At 44.0% G+C, this 12,928-nt stretch overlaps 1 protein-coding gene across 2 annotated transcripts in view; it reads right to left on the bottom strand.

Annotated features, from left to right (window-relative positions):
- The window catches only part of LOC8036479, a 51,680-nt gene extending 49,862 nt beyond the window's left edge, over positions 1 to 1,818 (bottom strand). Inside the window, exon 1 of one of the 2 annotated variants that reach the window (XM_042294410.1) lies at positions 1,707 to 1,818. The gene's annotated coding sequence lies outside the window, so the exon portion shown is untranslated. The remainder of the gene's footprint in view (positions 1 to 1,706) is intronic. The other variant, XM_042294411.1, reaches the window with a different exon arrangement.
- Positions 1,819 to 12,928: the final 11,110 nt, after the last annotated feature.

Below are 12,928 nucleotides of genomic sequence, written 5' to 3'. Positions count from 1 at the left end.
ATAAAATTGCAATAAGCTCGAAATCGTCCCAAGAGCCACTAATTAAGCCACATTTCAAAGTAGGGATGCTCCATTCCCCGATTTTCTTGTGGCACCGCAATTTTGATTGAGTTTAGAGCGGGTGCAATTGACGGCAGTTACGATGAAACAATAGGGAGTTTTAGAATAGCGTATGCAAAGAATAGCGCCGTTGCCACTGCACATGCACCAAACGCTGACTGCATTTAGCGGTTGGCGCGCGCTATTGTAGCGCACAACGTTTTTCAGAAATTGCGCACATATGCAAAGTGTCCTTGCACTCCTCCAAGGTGGATTCGTGAGCATGAGAAGTTGGCGAAAGCTAAGGTGAGCAGAATTAAAAAATGGCGACTCCCAGGACCATGGCTACGGCCGCTTTGAAGGTCGTTGTGAGGGCGACGTTGGCGACATTCTAGCGACTGCAATTTTCGATACAGGACGACATTGCACCCCTACGGAATGTGCATGTCACAAACAGTTTGGAAGACCCAGCAAGGTCGCATTCTCACATTTAAACAAGTCTAAAACGCTACTCTGTACCAAAAAACTTGTTTTTCTCAAGTTACAGCGTTTTGTGCATGAAATAAAAATTGTTACTGTATCTTGGTGGCATTGCAAGCCCGAGATGCTCGAGTTTTTGCTGTGCACAAAGAAAAGCTATTCTAAAACTCTGTCGCGTAGCGTGCGCTAACGCAAGTGCTAAATTTAGTGCTAGCGTGTGCTAAAATTGTGTATGTTATTCCAAAGCTCCCTAATGTGACTTCCCCAGCCTTACATACGGTCTCAGAGAGCTCAAGCGATGTTGTCTTACTACGTCACTGACTTTTTTGAACACTTCTACAGGGAAGAGTTTTTTTGCAATTTCAGATAGAGCTTCAAATCACTGACAGCAACAATCTTAATTCTTTTTTTCTTTTACGCGTAGCGGCATGTATGAGCTGGCGACAAAAACAATGTTTCATCTTGCGGTATCACCTTTTGATGACACATAATACGTCATTTTTTAAGTGACTTCCGTTTTGATACATTCCTTCATTGTTACAGTCTATGTTGCACAACCTTGTGCTTCACGGCGAGCGCCGAGATCTAGAAATTACTTATTAAGTTGGTATTTGACGAATGTGAAAACAAGCAAGTTACTGTTCCCAATAAACAAAGGCCAAGTAAGGCCACTCAAAAAGTGACCTTGGGACACGAGCGGCGAGGTCAAGGTGCCACTACTTTTTCTCAAAAAGTACGAGAAACATGTCATAGAATACGAGAAACATGTCATAGATTCTGAGAGAACTAGTATGCCCATACAAAGAGGACAAACACGAAGGGGTGGACAAGGGGAAGCCACTCCTTCGTGTTTGTCCTCTCTGCTTGCGCATACAAGTTTACTCAGTACCATGAACCAACGAGCCCAAAAACAAGTCAGGCTAAACAATGTCATAGGTTGGATGCATGCAGACATGAATCCGATTTTTGCTCATAATATAGCTAGTCTCTTGTAAATAACCATTCTTCACAGAGTATGCCACGGTGCAACAGAGACCAAAATTTGCGTTTGGCACGCGGAAAAAAGAAAACCCGGCACTCCAAGTACTAAGCAACAAGATGTCTGAAGTGTCCGTAAAGCGAAGATTATTCAATGGCTCCAGGGCCAACGTCGACTGGAGCCTCTCCCTACGCTCCTCCCCACTCACCTAAGCCTTGTCGCCGGGCGGCTGTTGAACCTTGGCTGCAGACGCTTTCTCCCGTGCCTCGATGCTGTCGTACCACAGCTGGTACCCGCGCTTGGTCGGGAACCGCTTGATGGTACCGCACACCAGGCAGGTGATGGTCTGGCGCTTCTTGCCCTTGCCCCCTGGCGCGAGTGGCAGACGACACCGCTCAAATGAGTATGATTTTTTTTGGTTGATGGGCAAAGGGGGAACTGGCTCGCTCAAACAATGATTGCTGCTCCCAAAATATTGAGTGCAGCACCCTGCCAACGCTGGCAGAGTGAGAAAAACAGGGCGCATCTTTGGAACGGCCGGCCCCTGCACGCCACTTTGTGCCTTCCACCATGGTTTTGCCATGTGCTCGAGGTGCGCGAGACATTCACGTGTTGTCCGAGGTAGGAGGCGGGGCAACTATAGCTCCTCCCTGCTATTCTCACCCTTCGAGTCTCACATCTTAAATAATTATTGAATTTTCAAGATTTCGCATAAATTATGCCAGGTGTCACACCAATGAAATGGCATCACGGGGAGTGGAGCTTGCCTTAGCTGATATGGCACCTTTCTACTACAAGTATCGAAAGTACCAATGTGGTTGAGACTTTTGCTAAAAAAACTTACTTTCACAACTTTTATAAATGTGATTTACCTTTTGGTAATGTTCCCAAGGTAGGAAATCGAGCGAGGAAAGTGCCATTGACTTGGGCAAATGCACGGGACACATGCCACAAGCAAGTGCCACATCGCCACTTTCTTTAAAAGGCGGCAAGGGGCACCTGCCTCGGGCACTCGCGCATATGATGCTCCACGTGAGGCAAACATGAATGCATCAAGGGGCTCTAGTTGAGCATAGGCTGCCTCGACGACAGTGCCACTTCCAGGGAGGAGAGTGATGGATGCAGCGCGGGCCATACTGGGTTCTGCTGGTTTGCGGTGTGTGGATGTAGTTGGGGCGCAGAGCCCTGATCTAATAAGGTGCCCACGGCGGTGTCTCCGGTTATGGCGGTGTCATGAAGGAACCCTAGTTCGGCAGGTGCAGCCGATGCTGGCACCATCATTTTAAGAGGGCATACAGCCTGGGAGGGTCAACTTTCAAATTCTTTGCTCAAATTGCTCATAAATCTCAAAGTGAATTGAACCCCATTAGAAATGATGACATACAAAGTTTCAGCCCTATAGGTCAATTCTGTTACATCCCATGCTCCTCAAGCTCTAGGAAAAGTGAGTTCACTAGGAAATCTATCAAAGGAAAATAATTGCACCCTGCAAAATTTGAGTTTTAATGAGAAGTTCATAATGAGAGCTAAGGTAAAAATTAATTACAGAAAATGCAATTCTAGGGAAAAACAATAACATCCAAAAACAACAGGACCTATAGGGAAATGTTTTGTGTTTCGAAATATTACTGTAAAATACGCCCACTCAATATTCGGAGATAATCGCAAAAAAATGGGGGATGGGTGCTTGCCCGGTCGTCAATTCTACATATAAATGTACCGCATGTATTCACTCAGATCTAACAAATTTGGGAATGGGCACTTAGCATGGAGTTGGCGGATGCGCGGTATTCTGCGGTAACTGTTCATCAGGAAAGAGCAGGTTCTATCATATTATGAGTATCCTAACTTGCTCCTCGGAACACTTCACTCCAGGATATTCCCAAATAAAGTCTTCAAGCTTTCACAATGTCAAATGATACATTTCCTTGTACGAAATTCCCCCCTAAAAAATGAGACTGAGAAAAATGCATTTGAAGTTTGTGTTTTCTGAGCCCAAGATACACAAAATCCACAATGAGCATAGGTACCCCCTTTCTCTTTGAGACTTGGTTGCTCCCCTGGCTATAGCTACCAGCTTCCAACCCTTGTGGCAGAGCTAACTGTGGCAGTGAGCGTTCCTCAACGGATAAACTGCCGAGAACTAAAAGGTAAACGATACTAAAGAGCAGCAAAGTAGCAATATGATCTCAAGTGGGAGACTGTGTCAAAAGAACCCTGCGGAAAGCAACACAATATTGTGTCACCGGGCAGGACCAAACGTAAGCCCTGCCTCAGGTCTCAACCAATAAAACTGCTCATACCAAATTTTCAAAAATGTTTTCTGTTTGGATGTATGGAGTTTTCTGACCATTGATACTTTTGTACTAAGGAAGCTTCTGCAGGCTGAAACTAGAGTAAATGGCACTTCTAATGATGGTGAGATAAGTTAGCTTTTTCAATTCATTTAATTTCATTTCATTTATTGTAGCCTAAGGCTCCACAGGCATTACAGAAGAGGAGAGAAACAAGAAGGTTAAAGCAGTAAACAAAATACATAATAGACAGGCATAACAAAACGGTTAGTAATGGCACTTTTAAAGAGGTTAGAGTCTGTTATAAGGGTGATCGAACCAGGAAGGTTTCCATTCCTGGGATGCATGAGGGACAAAAGATGAAGGGAACATTGTCGTGATAATAATAATAATAATAATAAATCCTTTATTGCACAGTCTTTTGTACAGTGAAATCGATGGCCCACTTAAGCGCGCAAGCGCTTGTGTGCGGGACCAAATAGAATTTGATATGCCCACCTTATGTTGATGATCTAGACGAGAGAAAATGTAAACAGGCTGGGTGATTAATTTGTCACTTAGGAGGGAGATATGATGATAAATGTTACAAAATATAGGAAGACGAGACATTTTTCAACAAAGAGATAAAGGTGGCACTGATAGTGTAGTCTGCATAGAGATGACGTTAGCAGTGTGGTGGTAGTTTGTGAGAATAAAACAAGCGGATCTTTCCTTAATGGCTTCCAATGCATATAAGAGTGGCTTGACTGCAATATCAGACAGATGCTGCATATTCTAACTTCGAGTGAATTAAAGCTTTGTAAAGAACAAACTTCAGTGAAAATGGGGTTAATGAAAAATTTTGCTTGATATAACCTAACATGTGAATAGCATTAGTTGAAAATATGCTGAATATATGTTTTCCACAAGGGTCAAAAGCTATATGCACACCTATATATTTTTATGAAAAAAGTGGTTCTATATTAGCACTGTTAAGGAAGTAGTTAGAACAGATATGAGACTGGCAAGACCACGTAAAGCCTTGCATTTGTTAATGTTAGGCTTCACAGACCATGAGTTGCACCACTGAGAGATAGAATTAATGTCAGATGGGAGTACTATGTTGGCGTCATCATGATCTAGAGTGCCACGGTAAATAATAAATGACACAATCATCAGCGAACAGATAGATGAGGCGACAATAGGTCGTTGATATAAATTAAAAATAATAAAGGCCCTAAGTCTGGTTCTTGCAAAACCCCTGAAACTATATTAACCTTTTAGCCGTTTTGGACGAGCCCAGCTCGTAAATACGAAGCCGTCCTTAAATTGTGCTGGACGAGTGTAGCTCGTCTGCTTTCGCCCACTCACCCAGTCAATCGTTTTGGACGATCCAGGCTGGCTTGTGGCTTAGTTTTTGCCTCCCGCAAAAAACGGCAGGACTAACTTTTTTTTTTTTAAATATTGCTCCCATTCTATTTTTGACTAAAATTTTATTTTGAAGACAACAAATTTGATTTTGAAGACAATTAACAGTTGGGGGTCAGAAATTCAGCGAAACTGCAAACGGCTAAAAAATTAAACACTGAAACAAAACAAGACAAAACAAAAAATTTATTTAAGAACATAGTATATAAGACAATACAAAAAAAAGATAGACGAAAAAAGAATTAGTGCAATCTTTATGCTGTTAGATAGAATTTAGGTGGAGCAAGCCCTGCTCTAGACCCCGCCCATTACAAAAGGTGCTTAGCTGGCTAAGCTTCATTTCTTAGTTCTTATTGGTCAAAGAGATGATTGAAATGTGGAATGTTTGTTGTAAAATTGTTTCTCTCTACCGTGGTAGTCTTTGATTCGAGATATTTTTATGTTTGAGAAACAACCAATATACCTAGATAGTCATTATTGTTTTCAAGAATATCACAAGATTGTCTTCTTTGCTTCGGTTTCAAACGATAATCAACATGGCTGCCGGCGTTTCCGGCGAGTGGCCTTATACACCGCGTAACTTGTTAAGTTGGTCTACTTTTATGAGTGCAAGTTGTTTTGTGTTCACCGAGATGTTCAGAGGAAGATCTCCACCGACGTAGTTTGCAGCAAACTGTCGCAAGTACACGCCTTCGGAAGAGCTGTGTGAAAGCTTGTTTTCGTAGCGGGACTGGCATAAACCTAGCATCCCACATTAAACTATTTTTCTAGATGTGGCTCGATTTGTTAGTTTGCACGTTTTAATGTCAAATAAACGTGCTAGTTCCTGTAAACGCGGCCCTTCTACTCTAAGAATTGTGCATCCGTCGTGCTTGTGACCATCGTTTCAGTACTCAGAGGTGACCTACACAGGTAAGAATTTGCGAGCCATTTCACTGGAAACAATCGAGCGTTCGCCTCGCATGAGGTTTGTCCAGGTATGTTTCCGTCATTTTGCTTCAGAAGGCTCTCAACTTTTGAGCAGTGCACCTGGCTTGCTAGAGCCAAAATTTTTAGGTTGCGTTAAAATTGTGCATTATAACACTCACCTACCTTGCTCGCGGATGCTACGCAAGAAAACAACAGAAAAGCTAAAAAGACTGCATATTTATTTTTGTTGATTTTTCTTGGTCTTTTCGGTTGCTTTTTACCGTGTGTAGACAGATGCTGACAGACGCTTGTATTGGACCGTGGGTCGTGCATGATGCAATGCTAGGAGGCCGCTTTCGTGGTCGAGTCTTGCGAGCCTTGCAGACACTAGGCTCGCTCGATTTACCTGCACCTCCTACATCAGTGCAGACAAGCATATGGCAGTGTACTTCCGGTATATGTATTGAGATATGACCAGAAGTACACCGCCCAGGAGATGCAGGTAAATCAAACAAGCCTAGTTTTAGACGGACGCAGAATAGCAGACAGATACAGGCAATGGCAAATGCAGACACATTGCTTTCATGGCTGAATTTTACAGGAGTTGCAGACAATGATAAATGATTAAGCGGAGGTGGAATAGGAGACGATGCCGGAAGCTGCTGCGCGTCTGCTCGCACAACTAGCAGGCGGTGTCAGACGCCACACTACATGTCCTGGATGAGCAGCCAAGCCAATTCAGTAGTAATGGGAGGGACCACTGATCTGTGGGCAGGGCTTAGAACGGGCCACGACCTTTACCTAAACTGCGTGTAACCGTGTTAAAATTACGCAAATATTTCTTTTCTATAAGCGAAAATTAAAAGAAAAATCTGTACCTTCTAAGTCTTCTCAAGAGAACTGTTTTTTTTTTCTTTTCATTTTAGTGTTTCCTTAAGCACGCATGTAGCAGGTCTAATTTAAAAATATGTAAAATATTAGCTGCCTGCTGACTCAGAGGACTGCTGGCATGCCAAAAGTAATTTTTGGTAAATCCTGCATCTAAATAAACCTTTTGGAAAATATTCTTTGGAAGTTAATATACTTGAATATAACATTTCTCAAGAATGATTCTTTTTTAAAAAATTGGAGTTCCGAGGTCATAACCCCCCTTAAAGGGCAACTTCGCTTCATTTTTGATATTTAGAAAACTATGTAGCCCTCTTCAGTATCATATAGGAAGACCCCCATGTCAAATATTACAATCTAATTCCGTATATATATTTAATAAACTCGCCAGCAAACCTTCAAGTGAGCCAAGTCGCCGAAATCTGCCGACTCTAGCAAGCGACGTGAGGCGCAATCGTCAGCACAGTCAGTGCGACAAAGTTGGAGCGGCCAACGTTGAGCCACTGCGTCAGAGGCATGACTACGTCATTCTCATGTTTTGTTTGTTTTTACCTTTCAGAGCGAAATTGAACGATGACGTCATGAGTTTCTCCTCCCGGTGTTGGCTGAACGGCGTCCACGTGATCACCGTAATGCGGATGCGCTAGTTTGCGCTGCCCTGCGCGCTTATCGGTCTGTTTCTCCGCTCTCCCTCTCCTCTTTCGTCTTCTCCCCCTTTCCTCTCTCCCCCGGGCCACCACCGTCCACGCCATGCGAAGCAACCTGCCCCAGCCTGCCCGTGTCGCGTGTCCTGTTCCTCGCCTCCCCGAACGTCACAAAACCACGTGGTTCGGCGTGACGTGGCCATGACTCTGACGATGCGAGACCAATGTTGCCTGACGCAACCGAAGTTTCGGTTTCGGTATCAGCTGATGTTTAAATTAGAATTACACAAATAATATTCCACATTTCGTGAATCCGAAGACGTGGAGCTGTTCAGTAGTGCTTTGTGAAATGAAATCACATGTAAGCCTACATTTTTCGGAATTGAGCGGAGTTGCCCTTTAAAGGGACGGTGCAACCATTTTTGTACTTTGCGCAAATACCGCTGAGAATGAATGCCTGACGTTTATAACCTATGAAAAGTGTGTTCGATTTTCTCTCCACGCAATGGTAGTCTCAGAACAATATAGCGAAAACCAAACACCGCTCACCTTTCATCTCGCAGCCAAAACAAGCAGCCACGTGACATAGAGCCGATTATATGCCGCTAATGTTTACCATAGCCACACACTTGACTTGGTGGCGCACAGAACACGCGCCGAGTTGCAGATTTTGTCGTGTTTCGGCTATTGTCACCATTGCAGCGATTGGACACGAGAGCCTTCTGGTAGTGGCTTATCACGAGCCCAACGCAATGCTCAAGTTCAATCTACGAGCTGCCTTCCAACATCGTCACTGGGGGACCATGCCGACACTGCAACCTCCAAGCTATGTCATCGGGTTTTTGCAAAAAAGAGATCGAAAGAAAATGCTCGCTTTTCTCCTTGAAATTACACCACAGCAAAGACGTTTCTTGGGCAGTGGCATTGCGTGCGAGTATACTCGAGTCCCATTAAGCTCTCGTAAAGTGAACCTTCCAACTGAATATTGTTGTAGTGACCCTTTAAAAGCTGCAAGGCTCACCTCTGTGATCGTCCTTCTCTCACATTGGGACAAAAAAAGAGGACATTGTTTCGAGAGGGTGCTGCCATAACGAAAAGAAGAATAACTGGCAGCCACATTTACCCTTTCTTCAGGCGCTAATGAAGATTAAGCACACGGCCAAGCGAGCATCTCACATCACTATCACACCAACACGAGGATGAAAGGAATAGAGGCTACCTCGCAGCCGCTCAGTGCAGGTGATTCCCGGCCAGAGGAGGGTGCTACATTTCTTGCACAGCGTCCGCTTGATGCTCGGGTCGCTGCAAGGACACAGAGGGAGCGGGTCAGCGGACAACACGGCGAACAGGTTCAGCCTCGTCACTGGGGATTTCCGGTTCTCAGTCTTACATTTTTCTCGAAGTTTGGCGTTTGTTTTAAGTGGTCAAAACTTGAGCTATCTTCTGGTTAGCTTTACTAGATTAGAGCAGCGAAAAGTTTGAAGTCTTCCAACAGAGACAAAAACCTTTTTCGCACTAGAGCCACACTATAGCCATTGAGTAAGCTACGCCTAGAGCAGCGGTACATCATTCCCCCTTTTTCTTGTGGGTGCCGCCATTTTGGTGCTTAGTGTTGAGCGGCCGATTGGCAACCGTTACAGTTAGAAAACACGGCTCTCTCGGCTTTAGAAACGGTTCGAGGAAGCTCAGGCAATTCGAGTGTTTAACACTTCTGAAGGACGTAAAAGCGTTTCCTGGGATTTCAGATGCAGCTTCAGACAGCTGGCAACAATGATTTTGAGCACCAAGATGGCCCACGTGTCGTTACTCTGAAGGCCCGTTCACACTCTTGCGACCGAGTACGACTGAGAGAGACAAGATCTCTTACAACTTCTTAAATGTTTCTAGAATGAGGGAACACACTGACATTGTGGCGCCATCTATGCGGTGACCCTAGAACTGCATTTCACAAAAGCGAAGGTTTTGCGGGATTTCCGAGGTCAAATGTGCATAATACCCATAGAAAGGCTCGTTTATAACGTTGACAAAAGTTTTTCGAGCCAAAAAAGAAAGGATATTGCGCGAGAAATAAAAAACAAATATGCCGGACCGCCGAGTTTACACTGCTTCCCAATAGATGGCGCCAGTGTGTTCTCTGGTTTAAGAAGTTTTAAGGAACCCAGGTTTAAGAGGTCGCAAGCAGTCGCAAGAGTGTGAATGGGCCTTGAAGCGTCGCTTACCTAGTGGTTCCCATCAACCACCCTGCCGAGTGCTCAACTTGACTCTCTCTAGACCATTCCAGTACTTGACGTTCTGCAGGCGTCGTCCACTGGGTCCCGGGGCATGTTCTAGGCATGTGCTCACTTCCGCGGGTGCCGCTAGTGCAATCACACCCCAGTGACTCAACATTTTTTGCCTGGGTTTTGGAAAGGTCCCGTTTTACCTGAAGATGTACCACACGGGAGGCTGATGATAATGATTTTGGGGGTTGATGGCGCAAGAGCTACATGGCCATCTGCACCAAACTAAAGTATCAATCAATATACAGGGTGATTGGAAAATACTGTCCCATGGATGAAACATTGATTTATTTTTATTTTCTCGCATTTTTGCTTTGCGCTGATGTCTTATTCTTTTTTCTCGCGTTTTTGGGGTTAAAATTTTCGCTGCAATTGTGTTCTAAATTTTCAGGAATAATGGTATCCCAAGAACACCGTGCCGCGATTGTCGTGCATCACAAACGGGCAATGCCAATTCCGGATATCATTAGGCTCCTGAATTTCAACCGGACACAAGTGCGTCGCATCGTCCAACCTTTCCAAGAGACCGAAGGTATTAAGGACTGGCAAGAGAGTGGAAGACTGAGCACAGCCAGGACCCCTGCGTTCAAGAACACGGTCAAGAAAATCCAGCGAAATCCCCAAAGAGGTATCAGGAAACTGGCCCAGGAGCACGGAGTTGGCTACAGAACCATGCGGGAGCTTATCACAGAAGACCTTCAACTCATCCCCTAAAAACCTGCAAAAGAACAGCTCCTCACGAGCCAGAACGAGGCATTGAGACTGAAAAAGTGCAAGAAAATGAAGACTCTGAGGCATAGCAAGTTCACAAGAGTGTAAAGCAAGCAATGAAACATTTAATTCCACAATTTGAGTGTGTATGCCACCTTGGATTTCCCAAGATTGTGAGTATGTCACTGAGGTAGGTTCGTTTTTCCATCGCATCGCTCCTGTCGAAGCAGAAATAGGAGAGCAAGACGTGACTGCCGCTACATGGCTCCGATTTTTGAAACAATTTTCTTGGCAATAATCTCTTTTCGAATTTCGACCATGCTAATGAACACCTTCCAATACTTCTGGTGCCTGCTGAAGAAAATAAGTTGGAGACGTCTGCCCGGGGACCCTCCCTGCATTCAAGACACAATGTAACAGAAACATAGGCTGGTGCCACCTTCAGGCATGAGTGATGCAGCCATAACTCTAGTTTACAGGATGCAGGTGGCAGTGCACAATGTGGCTCATGCTGTCTAGTGCTGAGCTTGCGCGGACCTGCAGAAGAGTTTTCACGTGTGAAAAAAGACTGCGGCTTACACAATGCATGCCGGCAGCAGCGGTGTAATCAAAGAGGCTGGTGAAATTGGTCTACTGAATATGAACACTGCATCAACACTCAACTGAGTCTTTCAATACACAAAACTTTTTCGTAATGCTATGGAAGAGATTGGTACATGACCATACGCGGCACTAGTGTAGACAGAGGAGCCGCCAATGTAGCGAGCACCATTGGGAGTCTGGAAACTGGGAAGTGTGTCAGAGTTTAAAACCCCCTCTGAATGAGCCACCCATAGACCACTGTGGCGCATCACTGCATCGATAGCATTTCTGGTTAATGTAAGCATCTTTGCCTATGTACATCAACTGTTCTAGACTACCATCCATATCTGCTACAACCTCAGAAGTAATATCATTTTCATTCCTCTTTCTTTTCTCAAGATGAGTTCAATATGACTGAGTTCAATATAGAGGCACTATCAGCCCGTATGCTCAATTGCTTAGCTCTTTTTTGCTTGCAAAAGCACATTTTTATTTGAAAGCAAACAAAAAGAGCCTATTTGTAAGTTATGTTGTTAGATATCAATAATAATGACTAATGCTTGCATACAGTGATCAACTACAGGTGTAACTAAATTTATGTGTACTAGAAATTCTTTTTTAAAACTACTTGTAATCTTAAATTTGGTGCGGTTTACTCAGAGTGGAGTGGTTAAAAGAAAATACACCCTTACTGACAGTCGTTCACCTAGTGGCGATTTTTGACACTGTACCAAACTTTGGCCAAAGGTTTGTGACTACCGTAATATCCTGAGTCATTGCCCACCCCCCTTTTTGGAGGAATATTGATTTCCCACAAAAAGCACCGGGTGACCGCCCACCCCTACAAATACTGTAAAACCCTTTATTTTCGCAGCCCCTATTTTTCGCGAATCGGTCACAGAGGACATAATCGCGGCCACTAAATTTCGTGAATTCCAGATGCCTGCATTGAAACTCTTAAAGAAAAATTTTTGCGTGCCCCTAAATTATGCGAATTTCTCAATTCGCAAGAATTAAGTGCTTGTAAACATTAAGGGTTTTACAGTATAAACTCGAAAGATTCTTAGAGATTGACTCCCTAGAGCAGATGCAGAAGATCCGAGCGTGTGTGGTACCCTACACAAGTAACAGCGTCAGCCCGACGTTTTTTTTTTTTTTTTCCCCCGCGCATAGGAAAAAACAGGCTTTTCTTTTCTTGAACTTTTTCCCGAAACCCTAAACTTACAAAAATTTTAGTACAATAAATGCACCACCTAAAGGCTCCTTTGTGCAAAATTATATGGCATTCTGTTCATCAGCTTATTTATGATCTTTGTTTTTTACAAAATCCTGTAGAGTAAAACAGAACTCAATTTATGGGCTGTTTTTCTTTCCATTTATCTTAAAGAATGCTTAGATGTATAGTGTTGTTCCTTCGGTGAATTTGTGTTAAATAATGGGGCAAAAGCAAACCATTCATAAATAACTTGCAACCATGCCAGGAGCATACAAGCCCCCTAAGTATTTCTAGCATGCCTCGAACGGCTGAGTTATGGCGCCATCCAGTGGGACGGCGCAAAATTATATCAACAGCATCAGGAGATAGCGGTCCTTGTAGGTGCGCCCTAAGTGACATGGTCGTGACATGGTCGTAGTACAGAGTTGACCGTGTTTTTTACGACCTCTAGGCTGTAGCAACACAAATTGCTGAGTTTGATAGGGATTGTCAAAGTCAAA

Source organism: Ixodes scapularis, unplaced genomic scaffold (genome assembly GCF_016920785.2).
Source record: "Ixodes scapularis isolate PalLabHiFi unplaced genomic scaffold, ASM1692078v2 PGA_scaffold6__148_contigs__length_123643588, whole genome shotgun sequence".
NCBI lineage: Eukaryota > Metazoa > Arthropoda > Arachnida > Ixodida > Ixodidae > Ixodes > Ixodes scapularis.
The sequence above is the reverse complement of the archived record's forward strand: the minus strand, read 5'-3'. Positions and strand labels throughout refer to the sequence as shown.